Raw genomic sequence first — 17,834 nt, 5'->3', positions numbered from 1 at the left:
ATGCTTAGTCTCTTCCTGCAATTTCTGTTTCTGTTTTTGCTCATTGGCTTTGTTTCTGTTGTAGGATATTGCAGCGATTCTTCCAAAGGCTGTATTTCGAAAGTAATTTTTTGTATGTAAAGCACTTTGGAACATCCTGAGATTGGGGAAGATGTGATACAAATACAACTTCTTTCTTGAGATGTCTGTTAAAAGCAGCTTCACCCTCCTCTCCAAGCTATCACCTTCACCCCAACTTCACCTACCTACTGCATTAGCAGCTTCCTTCCCCCCTCCCATTTATCTCTCAGCTCCCTTGGGCCACCCCCCACTCCTGATGAAGGGCTTATGCTCGAAATGTCGATTCTCCTGCTCCTCCAACGCTGCCTGACCGGCTGTGCATTCCCAGCACCACACTGTTTAACTCTGATCTCCAGCATCTGCAGTCCTCACTTTCTCTAAGCACTGATTGGAGAGATCATTTACAATGCTGCTGACGCCCAACAGAGGGTGCAAATGCATCGGAAATTCACTTCAACAACAATTAATATTAAACTGTAAGCAACTGGAACACAAACACGAAAGTTATTGCAATAAACATGTGTTTGTTTAATAAAAAAAAGTCAGGGAAATCTTCAGAGAAGTTGCTGATACCTTGAAATACACCTCACTTTGTTACAGGCACATGTCACGCCTGGGTTTTAGTGGGTTGATGCTGTGAGGTATATTTTTAGCCCCAATAAAAGGCTCGGTTTCAGTTTTGTATTTAATCAGTTTGAAGCTGCTGTCGGCGATAAAGCGGTTTTAAGTGTCGCCGATTCTCACCATTTGCTCTGGGTCTAAAAAGGGGCAAATAAAGAGAGACCGGCAGGTTGTCTGAATCTCACCTGCCCCGATCTCCCAGGTGAGTGTTAGCAGCGAGGAATCGCTGGGAATTATTGGGGTGGTAATAAATTGAGAAGGGGATTTGTTCCAGTCTTGGTGAGCTTGAAAAAAATGTAAAATATAAAATGGCTGCTTTGTTTTTTTTTAAAAAGAGGAAGTTTGTTAAACAGCATCGAAGACATTTTATATTTTCCTAACGGTACAAAGTCTCTCTTTTGTTTTAAATGTCAGAGCATTTTTCATGGTAAATGTTATTACTAACATTTTTCAAATTTCACAGCCAGCAGTTGACATTAATGCATTCATATTTTGTCCCATATTTGAAGGACGTTTTAGTCCCTCAGTTAAATCTTGCTGAATGAGCAGCAAAGCTTTAAATGGAGGAGTTGTTGTAATAATGTCCCTCCGATCTGGAGGTCTGCGTAAAAGGTCGATTAGAAAAATCTCTAAAGGTTTAAACAAGTTTAAAAGTTCTATAACTCTGTAAACTGGAGAGTTTGTAAGGCCGAACCATGGGCTATTTACACATACTTAGTTGTAATGGAAACTTATTAACTATTTTGAAAATAGACATTGTTTATATGTTTTGAATAGGTGTAGTTGTGGTTGAGTGTTCGAGTAGGTCTCTTGCTGTAGAGTATGCTCAACAGCTGTTGGCACCTACTCCCAAAATATAATGCATGGGTTTGTGACAATATAGTAAATTTGGGCAGGAAACTGGTCTGCATATGCATTTTTTACTCTCAACTGCTGCTTAATTGTATTCAAAAATATAAATACAACAAGTAATTTAGTTAATAAAACCCCATTTAGATCAACTAATATAAAGAGTATTAATAATGTGTAACTTTAAACACAACAACCTACAATACCAACTACTGAATGATGGTTACAGTTGCAGTGTGCAGTTATGCAAACTACTGGTTCGTTTTGTATTATATGTACAGCGATCTAATTCACATCAGATGTATTGACAAAACTACTTTTGTATTTATGCAAAGTAGCTTTGAGTGCACATTGGTGCAGGAATGGTGCACAGTGTAACTTTGAATTGTGTCCATTGCCTTGTAATACAAAACTACTATAGGTGGCTATATGAAGCCAATTTAACTCTTATAGTTTGTTGGCAGTGGAAATTCAGTCATAGAAGTCGTGAATTTGCAAAAAGACATTGAAACAGAAAATGCTGAAAACAGGGTGAAAGTGAGGACTGGAGATCAGAGTCTAGATTAGAGTAATGCTGGAAAAACACAGCAGGTCAGGCAGCATCCGAAGAGCAGGAAAATTGACGTTTCAGGCAAAAGCACTTTCATTCCTGATGAAGGGCTTTTGCCCGAAGTGTTGATTTTTCTGCTCCTCGGATGCTGCCTAACCTGCTATGCTTTCCCAGCACTACTCTAATCTAAATGCTGAAAACAGGTCAGGCAGGCAGAAATATTGCTTGATCTGTTGAGTATTTTCTGTATTTTTTTTCTTGTCTGCTGTATTTTGCATTTGGAATTGAAGAAAATTTTGAACATCCCTTGTTATAATTTGGAGGTAGTGAGTTGGAGAGTCAGAGCGGATAAAGAGTGGAGCTAGGAAAAAGTATAGCAGGCCAAGCAGCATCAGAGAAGAAGGGGAGTCAGTGTTTCCAGTTGGAATCTTTCATTAGTCCTGATGAACAGTTCCAACCTGAAACGTCAAATCCATTCCTTCTCCAATGCTGCTTGACCTGCTGTGCTTTTTCCAGCTCCATTCTTTATCCACTCTTGTTATAATTTGGGTCAGGCTAATAAATAATTTGAATAGATTAAAGTGGTCCTACCCCCAAAATATTGAATGAACACTGATATCTCTCAGTACTTCTTATTGAATAATTGCTGCCCCCGAACCTTAAAAATGTTATATGGGAAAGACGTGCCCTAATTATTGAATGATCAGGCGTTTAAGTGTTACACAGAAATGCTAGAAATTCTGTCCTATAATATTACTCTGCAAGGGCTCTTTTTTTTAAAAAAAAGTTTTCTTTAATTAAGCAAAACCTGGTTCAATCACAAAATCACTTTTAACCCACAGAGTTTCTCAATCCCCGATGAGAAATTAATTATCGTTAATGTAATACGCATTGGCTTAAAGTGATTTTAAACTAACCCACAGAGTTTCTCAATCCCCGATGAGAAATTAATTATCGTTAATGTAATACGCATTGGCTTAGTTTATTTAAAACAGGAATAAAAATTATAAAAAAAGGTATAAAATACACTTTACAACAAACTAATTGATTTCTGTGTGTGCAGTTTGCAAATGTAAATCAAACTGGCAGGGCAAATTTACAAAATTGTATACACATGTAGTCCTTGAAGAGGAACTCTCTTAAAGACAAGCTGCATGTATAACAGTGTGCAGATGCACAACGGTTAATAGGGAGTTGACCTTTGCCTCAAGAGGGTTAGAATACAAAAGGAAAGGATTTGATGCTTGCATTGTACATGGCCTCAAAGTAGATTAACTCTGGGCATCTCCTTCAGAAAACTCAGTTTGGTCTTGGATGAAATATACAGCACACTTACAAAATTTCACCAGGGTTAAATTATGAGCACATGCTGCATGAACCTGCTTCTAATCCCTTGAGGTAATGAGTGATCAAAGAGAGTTGCTTAAAACTGTAAAATGATTTGATGGTGTAAGCACAAAGAAGTGTGCATCTGGTGGGGAAGTGCCGCATAAAGCGGCGCAATTTTGAAACTAGAGCTTTGCTATTTGGGGTGAAATTAGCAAGCATTTTTCCAACAAAAGGGCAGTGGAAATGTGGAAACTCTCTCTCTCTCTCTCTCTCTCTGTGTGTCTCTCTCTCTCTGTGTCTCTCTCTCTTTCTCTCTCTCTCTCTGTGTGACTCTGTGTCTCTCTCTCTCTCTCTCTCTCTGTGACTCTGTGTCTCTCTCTCTCTCTCTCTGTGACTCTGTGTCTCTCTCTCTCTCTCTCTGTGTCTCTGTCTCTCTCTCTCTCTCTCTCTCTGTGTCTCTGTCTCTCTCTCTCTCTCTCTCTCTGTGTCTCTCTCTCTCTCCTCTCTCTCTGTGTCTCTCTCTCTCTCTCTCTCTGAAACGACCGGATGCTGAGTTTTCAATTTTCAGAGTTCAAGATTGTCATTTATTAGCCAAGGATGTCAAGGTATGTGACAGCTTAATAGATTTCAAATACAGATTAGTTCATGCTGTAATAAACAGTGGAACTGGCTTGAGGTGGCTAAATGGCCTACTCCTTTCCCTATAACTTCGTCAACGTGGCCTAGAGGAAAGACATCTTGAGAATAGTGGACCCATGAATTGAAATTATGAGTAGTGTTGCAACTTTATGAAGCAAATTGGAACATATGATTGTTTGAAAAAAATTGTAACAATGTTCTAACCTTAAGTGTTATCCTGGGAGACTTACTCCGATGCTTGAAAGGACTTTAGTAATGATGGAGAGCTTACCTTGAGCCAGCAGTCAAGGATGCCTTTAGACCTTAGCTAGGCAAAGCTGAGTATTGACCCAAAAATTGAGTCAAGATTAGAGTGATGCTGGAAAAGTACAGCATCCGAGGAGCAGGAAAATTGAGGTTTTGGTGAATTTTCAAAATAATAACTGCTGTGCAAGCATTCACTAAAAATCATTTAACAATTTGTAGGCCACAAGTAGCTGATCAACATGTCTTATAGTCACCGATCTACTAGGTTTTGACCATCCCATAAGACAACATGCAAAGACCATTAAGCAACTTCAAGTCATTCATGCACAAACTCTACAGCGGTAAACAGAAAGTAATTTTACATTTGCTAAAAAAGATATTGATTTTTTTTTAAACTGAGATGTGAATCCAAACTTTATGGAACGGAGGTAGGGACACCATCAATGCACCAGAAGAGTCCTAATGCGGTGTGATATAGATATTTTATATCAACTTGTTTGAATATGCTACAATACACTTCTAAAGAACAATCTTCCTCTCGTCATCTGCAAAGACGGACGTAGAACTTCATCAAAGATCCTTCATCTAAGTGATTGATGCAGATAATCAAAAGCTGAAAGCCTGTTGCAGATCCCTGAGGAATATCAATTGCTATATTCTGCCAAACCAGTAAACCATCTATAGTTTGATTTCTGTGTCTGGTTCTGCACTTTATTCTATAACTTAATCCTATTCTCTATTTCAACAAGCACTATTAAGAATAGAATAGAATCCCTACACCATGGAAACAAGACATTTGGCCCAACAAGTCTATGCCCGACCCTTTGAAGAGTAACCCTCCCAGACCCATTCCCCTACCCTATTACTTTAAACTTAACCCCTGACTAACCCACCTAGTCTGCACATCCCTGAACACTATGGGCAATATAACATGGCCAATTCACCTAACCTGTATATTTATGAATTGTGGGAGGAAACCCACACAGACACAGGGAGAATATGCAGACTCCACACAGTCACCCAAGGCTGGAATCGAACCCAGGTTTGTAGTGCCATGAGGCAGCAGTGCTAACCACTGAGCCATCCTACGACCCTCAAAGGTTATGTTGAGACAATGGTGCTGGTACAAAATAAACAGCAAACTGATCTTCAGCAACAAATATTTGTGTTGGTTTTGTCAGTCTGATTCTGTGAGGTCCCTTAAATGTTCTCGAAGATTACTGACCACAGTGCATACTGACTAAATGTATGTGGGGTTCTGCTTACCATGGACAAATTCATACTTGAATTAAAACTCTACATTAATTACCCAAACTTGAGCTACACATTTATCATTAATGTCATTTAAAAGTCAGTTCATGCTCCAAGATAGCTTGTGGTATACTGATTTAATACATTTTCTTCCCTAAACTCTGTATTGGGCTTTGGAAGGTGTTTTATTTTTTGTACAAAGGAACTATGTAAATTCAAAGTATTCGTTTATATCTTTCACTAATGGGAAGAATGGATCTTTGATTTGAACAGTGAAGGTGCAGGCAAGGGAAGTCATGGCTGTGAGCTGTTTCTGGATTAATCAACTATGCTGAATGATTTGGCTTTCACCATCTGTAAGTGCAAAGGCTTCAGATAAAAATATGATGTTAAGTCTAATCTTAAGGCTTTTAAGTCTAATCTAATTTAGTTGATTCTAAGTTATATTTAAATAGCTAAACCTTTCTGGTTCTAATGTTTGAGCCACCTTAAAATTCACAGCTCAATTTACACAGTTATTTACCATATCATTTGGACTTTAGAATTAATTTAATGGGATATATGCAAATCCTAATACTAGTTGACATTCATTTAGTCGGTAATTTTTCGCAACATAATCTTACGGTCATAACCACTGTTCATAGCAAAGAGGTCCAGCGTTATTGTCTAATATCTTAATTTAGTTTGCATTCAGAGGAGTGTTTATTTTCCAAACATATTTATTAGTTTGGATAATAATTCAGTCATTCAGGCTTCTTTCAAACTAGACTCTTGGTCAGCTAAAGTGAAGTGTGACTGACAGCTTGCAATTTCGCCCACACAGTCCAAAGCGCGCAGACAACAGACCTATTAGGATTGCCAATTCTACACATTTTTCTGGAGGTCTCAGCACATAAGCTCTTGCCTGCAGTTGCCCTGCCCAGTCAAATGTTCTATTCCTCCATATGTAATAGTTTTATAACTCACAAAGAAAGATGCTCAAATGCAAAGAGCAAACATAACTTTCTTTGAAAAAGTATCGTTCTATGATGTTTCTCCTGTGTGTTCAACACAGCAACATAAGCACATAAGAACAAGGCATAGGCTTTTCAGCCCATTGAGCTTACTGCAGTATTTAATATGATCATTGGTGATCAACTGTTTACCCACACTATCCCCATATCCTTACACACCATTGATAATCAGCAATTCGACTCTATTTTAATCATACTCAAAGACATAGCTTCCACAATCCTCTGGGAAAGGATATTCCAAAGGCTCTCAACCCTCTGACCAATAATCATAATCCTCTGACCGAAAAATATTCTCCACCTCTTGGTCCTAAAATGGCATTCTCCGTATTTTCATATTGTGACTCCTGATTCTAGATTCCCCAATGAGGGGAAATATTGTACCTGCATCTACCATGTCTGATCTGAGGTGACACCGTTATTCTGCTAAAACCTGAAGTTATCTTGGGGCAGTGACTTGAAAGAAATTCTGGGATTTACATATCAATCGAAATCTACATTTCCATTCTAACTGTTTAAAGACTTTAAAACCATCTAGGTTTGTTCAATACATTTGCATATGTTGTGTGACCCTTTGACCTTTTTACTGTACATTCTGTGTCCAATTCTCTCTCTCTAGCTGCCTGAGGAAGAAGTGGAGTCTCCGAAAGCTTGCAGTTTCAAATATACCTGTTGGACTATAACCTGGTGTCATGTGATTTTTGACTTTGTCCACCCCAGTCCAACATTGACAGTGCCATATTATCCCTTTATTTTTGTATGTTGTGGGTATCAATGAGATTGCAGACCTTGTTTCTTAATTTATCTTAGAGTATTCCTGACATCGCAGAAACCAATCTGATTGTCCTCTGTTGCATTCCCTCTATGGCAATATTATCCTTGCTGAGGTAAGGAGACAAACATTGCACAAAGTACTTCAGGTGTGGTTTCCCCATGCTTCTATATAACTGAAACAAGATTTTACTGCTGTGCTCAAACTCTCATGCAATAAAAGCTAACATTCCATTCACCTTCCTAATGACTTGCTGCACCTGTATGTTAGCCTTCAGTGACTTCATGTAAAGGACACCTGGTCCCTTTCGATATCTATTCTTTTCAACTTCTTACTATTTAAGAAATACTCTGTACATCACTTCCTGCTATCAAAGTGCATAACTTCAAGTTTTTCCATATTAAATTCTACACCATGATCTTGCCCATTCACAAAGCCTGTCCTAATCCTCCAGAAGTTGCTTTACATAGTGATAGAGTCATAGAGGTATACATCATGAAAACAGATCCTTTGGCTCAACATGTCCATGCCAACCAGATATCCTAAACTGATCTAGTCCCATTTGCCAACGTTTTGCCCATATCCTTCTGAACCCTTCCTAGTCAAATACCAGATGCCTTTTTAAATTTTGTAATTGTACCAGTCTCCACCAACTTCTATAGCAGTTCATTCCATACATGCACCACCCTTTGCATGAAAATATTGCCCCTCAGGTCCCTTTTAAAGTTTTCCCTCTCACCTTAAGCCTATACCCTCCAGTTATGAATCCTGGGGAAAAAGACCTTGGCTATTTGCCCTATCCATGCCCCTCATAATTTTTATAAACCTTTTAAGGAAAAGCCTTAGCATATTCAGTCTCTCCCTAAAGCTCAAACTGTCCAATCCCAGCAACATTTTTGTAAGTCTTTTCTAAACCTTTCAAGTTTAACAACATGTTTCCTATAGTAGGGAGACCAGAATTGAATACAGTATTCTAAAAGTGGCCTAAACAAGGTGCCGTACTGCTGCAACATGGCCTCCCGACTCCTATACTCAATGCACTGACCAATGAAGGCAGACATACCAACCACCTTCTTCACCCTATCTACCTGTGACTCCACATTCAAAGAATTATGTACCTGCACCCCTTGATCTCTTTGTTCAGTAACAGTCCCCAGGGCCCTACCATTAACTGTATAAGTCCTATCCTGATTTGCTTTATCAAAATGCAACAACTCCGATTTATCTAAATTAAGCTCCACCTGCCCCAGCGCATCTGATCATGATTGCACTTTACTCTGAGGTAACCTTCTTCACTGTCCACTACACCGCCAATTTTGGTCTCATCTAGAAACTTACTAACCATTCGTCCTATATTCACATCCAAATCATTTGTGTAAGTGATGAAAAGCAGTGGGCCCAGCACAAATCCTCTCGGCACACCAGTGATCACAGGCCTCAAGTTGAAAAAGCAACCCTCCATCAATACCCTCTGTCACCTACTGTTCAAGCCAATTTTGTATCCCATTAGCTAGATCCCCATATATTCCATGTGATCTAACCTTGCTAACCAGTCTACTATGTGGAACCATGATGCTGAAGTCCATAAAGACAACAACTTCTACTCTGTCTTCATCAATCTTCTTAGTCACCACTTTTAAAAAAAACTCAATCAAGTTAGTGAGGCACGATTTCCCCAGCACAAAGCCATGCTGACTGTTTCTAATCAGTCCTTGCCTTTCCAAATGCATGTAAATACTGCCCTTCAGAATTCCCTGCAACAACTTATCCACCACTGACATCAGGCTCACTGCTTTTCCTTATACTTTTCTTAAATAATGACACCACATTAACCACCTTTCAATCTTTCAGCACCTCAGTAGTTGCTGTTGATGACACAAATATCTCAGCAAGGGGCCCAGCAATTACTTCCCTAGCTTCCCACAAAGTTTTGGGAAAAACCTGATCAGGTCTCAGGGATTTATGTATTTTAAGACCTCTAGCATTTTCTCTTCTATAATATAGATATTTTTCAGGACATCACTATTTATTGCCCTAAGTTCCCTAGCTTCCATGTCCTTCTCCACAGTAAATGCTGATGTGAAATATTCATTTAGTATCTCACCCATATCCTGTGGTTTCACACATAGATGGCCTCATTGATCCTTAAGGTGCCCTATTCCCTCCCTAGTTATTCTTTTGTCCTTAATGTATTTGTAGAATCTCTTTGGATTCTTCTTAACCCCATATGCCAAAGCTATCTCATGTCCTTTTTTAGCTCTCCTGACATCCCTTTTAAGTATTCTCTTCCTGCCCCTGTACATCTCTAGGGATTCACTCCCTGTCAAGTCAACTAGGCTGTCTTGGTTCATGTGGCTCAGTACGGCATAATATTGTATATCCACCCACGAAACCAGGAAAGTTCCTTATTTACTCATTTGTAAGCCATTAAGTTCAAAGCAACATTGCAATGGCAAGTAAACATTTAAAAGTACAGAATTAGGCCACTTATCTTTTAAAAGTGGAAATTCAGGAGCTGATGTGTGAATACTTTAAATTAATATCAGTAATATGAATCTTCACCTTTCTGTTTGTTAAGGAGGCAGTGCTACAGTGGTGATACTATTGCACGTGTAGACCAGACCCCCAGACTAATATACTGGGGATAAGGGTTCAAATCCTACCATGACCCAGGCGGTGAAATTTGAAATCACTGGGAAAAAAAAAGTGAGCCTACTAAGTGAGCATGTAACCTTGCCAATTGTTATTTTTTAAAAAAACTAATGTTTCGTCCTTACTCGGCTACACATCAAATCCACAGTAGTGTTGCTGTATATTAATTGCATTCTGGGCAATGAGGGATTAGCAATAAATATTGGTCTAACTGGCAACACCCACAAAAAAAATTACTTCTTTAAGGGAAAATATTGCTGGGAGTAAGGGTAAGGGATAAAGATAAGGAAAGGTAGACATGAGATAAGATTCAATATAATTCAGAATTTAGATTAAATTGTACCAGCATATAAGAACCTTGTACAATACTTACTATGGGGTTCATCAAGTCTTCCTCACAACAGATGTTCCCACAAAATTATGTATCATACAAATATTTGGTAATAACATGTTTAATCCCCACCTCCAAATCATTGACATATATTGTGAACACTTGGTGCCCAGGTACTGACCCTTTGTAATTAAAAACAAAGATGAATTTCCATATTTAAATCAGGTTATCATTATTGATGTCCAGTTTTCGATTTCAATTTTATCAATACAGTACAACGTGCCATGCTGGGGATGATGTGACATGATCCATATACAATTTGATCCTCTGTTTCTGATCATTTATCCCCTCCCTCAATTTTATATCATCTGCAAATTTGGAAATGTCACATTTGGTCCCCAGCTCACTACTGTATACTGTATTGTGAACATCTGAGGCCTCAGTACTGAGCTTGCGATACTGAACTAGACATAACTTGCCACTGTGAGAATGATTGTTTGTTTATTACTGCACTGCTTTCTGCTGATTAGCAAATTCTAAATTTAAAAAAAATGCATTACCTCCAATCCCAAATGTTTATGTTTAACTAGCACGCTTCAATGGCGGGGAGCATTGTCAAATTCCTTTTGAAAATCAATTACATACTATGCCCATTAACTTCCCTTTTTGTTAGTAACATCCTCAAAAACTCAGTTTGTTAAACATTATTTTCCATTTGGAAATCAATATTACCCATGCCAATTTGTCATCATCTTTTATAATAGATTCCAGTACCTTCCTTCCTCCTGATGTAAGGCTAACACGTCTGAGTTCCATGTTTTCCCTCATGCTATCTTCTTAAGTTGACATTTGCTAGCTTCCAATCTGCAGGAATTATTCCAAAGTCTCTGCATTTGGAAGTTTGTTGCCTCCTTCAATACTCTGAGATATAAAATATTATTCTGGGGATTTATCAATTAACAGCACAATAATTTTTCCAGTACAACTTACCTACTTAAAATAATTTCCTTCAATTCCTCATTGGGGAGTTGGGTTTCTAATTCTGGAAGACATTTTTTATCTTACTTTGTGAAGTCACATAGAGAGTAATCATTTATCTCTGTCATTTCTGTATTTCCTGTTTCCTATTCTAAATTCTCCTTGCTGAGCTCTGAAGAGTCATCTAGACTAAAAATGTTAGCTTGCTTTCTCTCCATGGATTCTGCCTGATTTGCTGTGATTTCCAGCATTTTTTTTTTTGTTTTCAGTATAAATTCTCCCAACCCTGCCTGTACTGAAATTATGTTCATATTAGCTATACGTTTTTTTTGCTAGATTGCATTCATATTCTATTTTTCCATTCCTTACAATTTCTTGATCCTCCTTTACTATAATCTTTTAGTCCTCCCAGTTCTCAGACTTGCTACTATTTCTGGCAACTTTATACATCTTTTTCATCTGAAACAATGATTAACCTCCTTTGCCAGCCATAGTTGATTCACCTATTTTGAGGACTTTGCACCTTGAGGATTGTATAGTTGCTGTAGGCTGTGAAATACTTGTTTAAAGATCATCCATTGTCTGTGTAGTGTCATGCCTTTTAATGTATTTTCCTAATCTACCCAAGTCACTTTGCACCTCATCTTCTTAGTTAACTTTCATAATTTCTCGTTTTGAAATTGAAAATCCTTTCTTCAAATTGCACCTCTCACTTTCAATCATTTTGTAAAATTCTACCATATTGTGGTCACTCATCCCTAAAGTGTCTTCAATAAGATTATGAATTAGCCCTTTTTCATTATATACTGTATTACAGATTAATATTAAATAGCAATTACACAGTATCCTGGGTAATAATCTCCAATCCTAATGGGTTTGGCAATTCATAGAAGCCAGTAGTCACAACCACTCTTCTTAGAAATTAAGGTCTTTGTAGTTAATTACAAAATCATTTAATTCCCACTGGTTGTTAATTGCATTATCATTAATTGCAAATTACACTACTAGTAAAGGTGGAAACACTTTACTTGCATTAAAATATCTCAGCTCTGTGTTTACAATGTTATTATAAGAACTTTTTAGCTATGTTTACATGACAACAGCAATTTCCAGTGTAAAACTAAGAACTTTTGGTGTAAATTTGGAATCCGAACTGCAGCTGGATCCGAATTTGCACCATAATGAAGAGTATGTGCTATTCATACAGTGTACATTTAATTTTACAAAATGTCAAACCGTGTCATTGTACACTTTATATGGATCGATACTCATTTCAAAAGCAGCTGTTGCTTTAAATGTTGCTGTAAAGGTTTAAATTTGAATCACACCAGGGAGTTTTTAAAAACAGTACAACTGTGATGGTAGGTTTAGGTTTCAAGAAAAGAGATTTGATGAATTCAACCTTCCTTTAGCAATCTCAAAAAATGGCAAAGGGGCTTGTTTATGGACACTTTTGAGCTTGTTAAATTTGTACACACATTTCTTGGAATTCTTTAAAAAAAGTTGCATATCATTTATCTTTTAGAGGATGTTTATTCTCCATGAAACATCTATTTCTGATTTATTACAGCTGTTGGCAAAGCAATAAACACTGATTATGGTCTGATCTCTAGCTGAGAAATATGACCTGTAAGAGTAATTCATAAATGACAGCAACCCAGTAGCTCTTCAGTACAAAGGTTGAGCAGTGGTTTACAGTGTACTGCCTGATAGTACTCCAACAGTTGCTCTGAGAGCAACAGGAAAATTAATGACCAGTGTTTTGTTGTGTCACAGTTTTCGGCCCTGGGTGCACCTGGCCATGTACATAGTTCTTCTATGCAGTCCTGAGGGTGGGAGGAGTAATATTACACTATATAATCTGAGTAATTTTTGAAATGCTCTTGAAAAGAGAAGGCTGAATACGAAAAGGAATTCCACTAATCACAATGAGGGATTCACATGAGACCACCAGTACAAAGTTTGAGCAGCTTGTTATCTACAGTTCATATTTTTGCTAAATTTAAATTCATAATTAATTAAGACGTTGAAACCTAGTCATGGTGATATGGATTTATTATCAATTTAAAACTCACCTAATCCACTAATGCTCTTCAGGTAACTAAATATTACCATATTTAGACTACATGTGACTACAAGCCCAAGGCAATGTAGTTGACTCGTATAAAACAAAGAACCACTGATGTTGGAAATCTGAAACAAAACCAGATAATGCTGGAGAAACTCATTATGTCTGGCAGCATCTGTAGAGAGAAAAACAGGGTTAATGTTTCGAGTCCAGCAACCAGTTCTGAAGAAGGGTGACTGAATCCGAAATGTTAACTCTGTTTTCTCTCCCACAGAGCTGCTGAGTTTCTCCAGCATGATCTGTGTTTTTTGCTGTGGTTGATTCTTTACTGCCCTCTGAAATGGTATAGCATACCACTCTGTTCAACAGTGATTAGAGATGGGTGATAAATGCAGGTCTTGCCAGAGACACCTATATCCCAGGAAAGAATAAAACCAGGTTGTCTTGCATCCCTTATCAACAAATAACTTAAAATCTCCAGCAAAGTAAAGATAAAGTTGACATAGTTTTATCAGACTATGGGGTGGCCCTCTCATTAGAAAGAGATGACTGCTGGTGGTTTAACCTGAGGATCACCATTGTTCAGGTGAGGGGAGAGGTTGAGAAGGAGAATCCTTCATAATAACCTCAGCCAGTGCGGGAAATAAAACCCATGCTGTTAGTGTCACTCTATATTGCAAATTGAGCTAAGTGATTTCCAAAATTTCTAATACACTACGTTTTCATGTTATACCTTTTTTTCTGTGATTGTTGAAGGAAATACTTCACATTGAAAATTATTTTCTCCCTTAACAATGAAATTATTATCATTTTAATAAGCTGTACTGGTTGGAGCACAATTGAAACTATATTTCAATAACACACACACATTGACAACTGAGAAGATGACAGTTACCAAAACAGCGGCTGCATAAAAACTTGTGTATGCAAATAAACTAAAAGATAAGTAGATTCTTGGCTATGTTGACTGATGTCCACTTCCCTAGATCTCTCAGAAGTAAAACAAAAACTGCTTACTGTAAATTTACAGTGGGCAAAAATCCTGGCCCTTGACAGGGCTGAGGTGTTAAAGTGACAGTTACACAAAATGAGTAATGAGGTCTATATATGCTTGTGAACAATATATGGGACAAGAAGAAAGAAACAGCCTCTCTATAAATGACTGTCTGGTATCATCATATTACTGTCTACTCTGCATCTGGGATATGTGACAATCGCTGGTATCTTGGAACATGTTTAACTGTCATGTAGCTTGATTGTTTCATGAAATCACACATTCACTGACCCAGTTTAACCTTCAACTGGATTGAATGGGAGTTCCTGAGTTTATTCTTGAGAGTTGTAATGAGAAATCTATTGTGTGGTTATTACATCATGAATTATTTGAATAGAACAGATGGTAAATTGCATGACAAATTAGGTTAGGTACTGACCTTTAGCTCAATGGCATGTTTCTAATCCAGGCTAGATTGATGGGTTGAGATTAGGATAGCTAGGTGAAAGCAACTTGTTGAAGATTCAACCTGGATCATTGGAAGGAAGAAACTATAAGCACAACATTTGATGGTGTCTGTGTTCAGCAATACTTGACACTATTTACTCTTTTTACAATTTATGTTGATAAATACCATATAATAGGATGGAAGGGTACTTTCTCAACAGTTGCTGAAAGAAAGTGATGTAGAGGAAGCTTCATTCTTCATGTAAATGCTCTCTGCCTGAATTGACTCTGCCTGACTTACACTGGACATTTCAGTGTGTTCCATTTCATCAACATCCCTTGTCCCATGATGTACAAAGTAGCATAAAAGTGAATTTGCTAAATATAGTGACAAGAGCAATCCTGAAGTATACTTTTATTTTCTCTGTAATAATATTGTAGTGCACCTAAGCCAGGATCTCTAAGTTTGAGTCTTACTCCTGAACTTGATAGCCATTGAAGCAATGTTTTTCATATGGCCAGACAGGCTGACTGTGAATCTGCAGATCCTTCCAAAATGCCCATGGCAGGCGTGGGGGCAAGAGAGATTCATGGTCAGCCATACATGATGGGAACTGGTGCCCCACAGGTACCATCTCTGGATTGAGGTGAATGATCTTCTGATCAAGGACAAATGAGATATGGAAACCAGACATAAGGATATGCTCTGTCTGCTTTATGCATCTTCCCGGAGAGTCTTCTAACTCGTTATAATCATCATTAATTTTTGTATGGTTAATAATGCTACCCCTTCGATGAGAGAACATTGGTAGAAAATGGAAGGACAAGTTAGGGCTATATGTTGTTAAGGAAGGGCAAACTAATAGTGGAAGAGAAAATGGCAAATCTTGTGGTAGGAACGATTGAGAGGGAGATTGGCTCAGGTCGAAATATTTTTGAAATCAAAATAGAAGAACCACAGTCAGTTAGTATTCACTTCAAAGAGAAAAATAGGACCAATTAAGACTAACTAAAGGCAGAAAAGTATTTGATCAGGGCTAACAGACATTGGGACTAATGGGTTGGATATCTTTTCAATCGGTGTAAGATTTTTTTTTTTTAAATTGAGGAAAATATTATCTTGAACTGATCATTGAGGCAGCAGTAGAGGAGGATGGCTTACAACCAACCTGGATTAAATACACAAGAATTACTTTAAACAGAAGCATCTTCTATACTTGGTACAGATAGATCAACAAGGGTCTTTAGGAGTTAAAGTGAGAAGTTGGCAGAACCTTTTGACAAGCAAGGGATGTGATTTAACACCAGGTCTTCTAGACTATGGGTCGTGACCTCCAGTGGGGACACAGGGCAAAATTGTGGAGTCACAAGCTTCAAAGCAACAAAAGTGCTATGGAGTCCCAAGTAAAATCAACTCTGTGGCACCTTTTAAATCACCATTTTTGTGTATGTGGCCTAACTAGAGATCTGAATCCTGTTTGGAAATAAAGAATAAAGTAAAGGTTAGTTGCTTTATAATTTGGATTAAACCGCTCCCCCTTAGACCTGCTATCACTGGGCATGCACCCAACCCCTCCCACTCTCAGGTCTGGACTCTTGGTAACTTGCAAGCACCAGAATGGTTCACAACAAAAAAAGTTTGAGGAGCACTGATTTAAGATCGAACAGGAGATGAGAAGGTATTCTAATGCAGCTATTTGTCACCATCTCAAAAACAATGCCTGAAATGGTGGCAGAGCACATTCAATAATAACTAGCACCCTCTAAAGAAAACTACTGCTTTTTATGAAAGTACAGCCCCTTTAAATCTAATTATTAACTACTGGGTTTCTAAAAGCTTTGTTCTTCCAGAACTTGGTCTGAGGTGGACACTTACAATCACAGTTACATTCCTGTAAATTTGCAGCTGCATCATTGTTCACGCAAAGCAGATTTTTGACTCTGTGACATCACTCGCCCACTGCTGTGTGAAATGAGTTGCTTCCTCAGCTGTGCAGCCAACTCACCCAGATGTAATAATGGCCATCTTTAACAAAAAGGAAGCTTCAACAACTTGTTGCATTTAATTGTGCCTTTAGTGTAATGACAGATTCCACAGAAAGCATTATGAAACAGTTAGCGAGTTTTGAGAAGATCTGTTGCTCAGGTTCTGAATATAGGTTTGCTCGCTGAGCTGGAAGTATCGTTTTCAGACAGTTTGTCACCATACTAGGTAACATCTTCAGTGAGCCTCCAGATGAAGCCTTCATCCAGGGATTTCTGGAGATTGAGAGCTAGTCAGTTGAAAGCCACCAGTGGTGGAGCAATTAAACCTGAACATGCACAAGAGACCAAAAAGGTGTAACTGTATATATCCTGGTGGATTGTGGAACTGGAGGAGATTTCAGATATAGGGAGGGACGAGGCCATGGAAGAATTTGAAAAGAAGGATGGGAAAACTGTAGGTCAGTGAGTACAGGGATGATGGAGGAATGGGACTTACTGTGATTTGAGACAGGAGCAGCTTTGGGTGATCTCAAGTTTACGTAAGATATTGGGTGGGAGACCAGCCAGGAATGTGTTGGAATAGTTGAGTCTAGAGGTAACCAAAGTTGTATTAGCAGTTGAGCTGAGACAGGTTTCTTAAAAAAAAAAGGAAAATTGATATACTCTACAAAGTATCACATAGTCTAGCAACTCACCATAAATGTGTGTGGGTGGAAGGGGCTGAGCCAGAAGAAACAGAGGGTCAACCCAGGGCTTTGTATACACCATACTTGTGGCTCTATAAATATTGTCTTTACAGTACAGGTCCTAACACTTGACTGTGTGCATACGTCTGGATTTTCCTTGGCTGGTCTTTTTTTTTCATACATATTTGATTTCACTGCTTGAAAACATCCCACGTTTGCAATAATGTTTTCAAAAATAAATGTTCTTTTCCATGCCTTACCTCAAGCAGAGACCTTTGGAAATTAAACTAATTTCTGTCAGTCAAATACATTCCTCTTCTATTTCTGTAAGCTTAACATTGTAATGAGGGGCATCACACCATTCA

The 17,834-nt window shown here is 38.1% G+C and overlaps 1 protein-coding gene across 1 annotated transcript in view; it reads left to right on the top strand.

The window, feature by feature from the left end:
* The first annotated feature begins 758 nt into the window (after positions 1-758).
* map3k14a (mitogen-activated protein kinase kinase kinase 14a) overlaps positions 759-17,834 on the top strand; it is a 59,697-nt gene continuing 42,621 nt past the window's right edge. The window contains exon 1 of the mRNA XM_043675296.2: positions 759-883. The gene's annotated coding sequence lies outside the window, so the exon portion shown is untranslated. The remainder of the gene's footprint in view (positions 884-17,834) is intronic.

This window comes from Chiloscyllium plagiosum, unplaced genomic scaffold (assembly GCF_037043375.1).
Source record: "Chiloscyllium plagiosum isolate Xiang-an unplaced genomic scaffold, Cpla_swu_hap1 HiC_scaffold_32, whole genome shotgun sequence".
Taxonomy (NCBI): domain Eukaryota; kingdom Metazoa; phylum Chordata; class Chondrichthyes; order Orectolobiformes; family Hemiscylliidae; genus Chiloscyllium; species Chiloscyllium plagiosum.
Note: the sequence above shows the minus strand (reverse complement) of the source record. Positions and strands in the feature narration are given on the sequence as shown.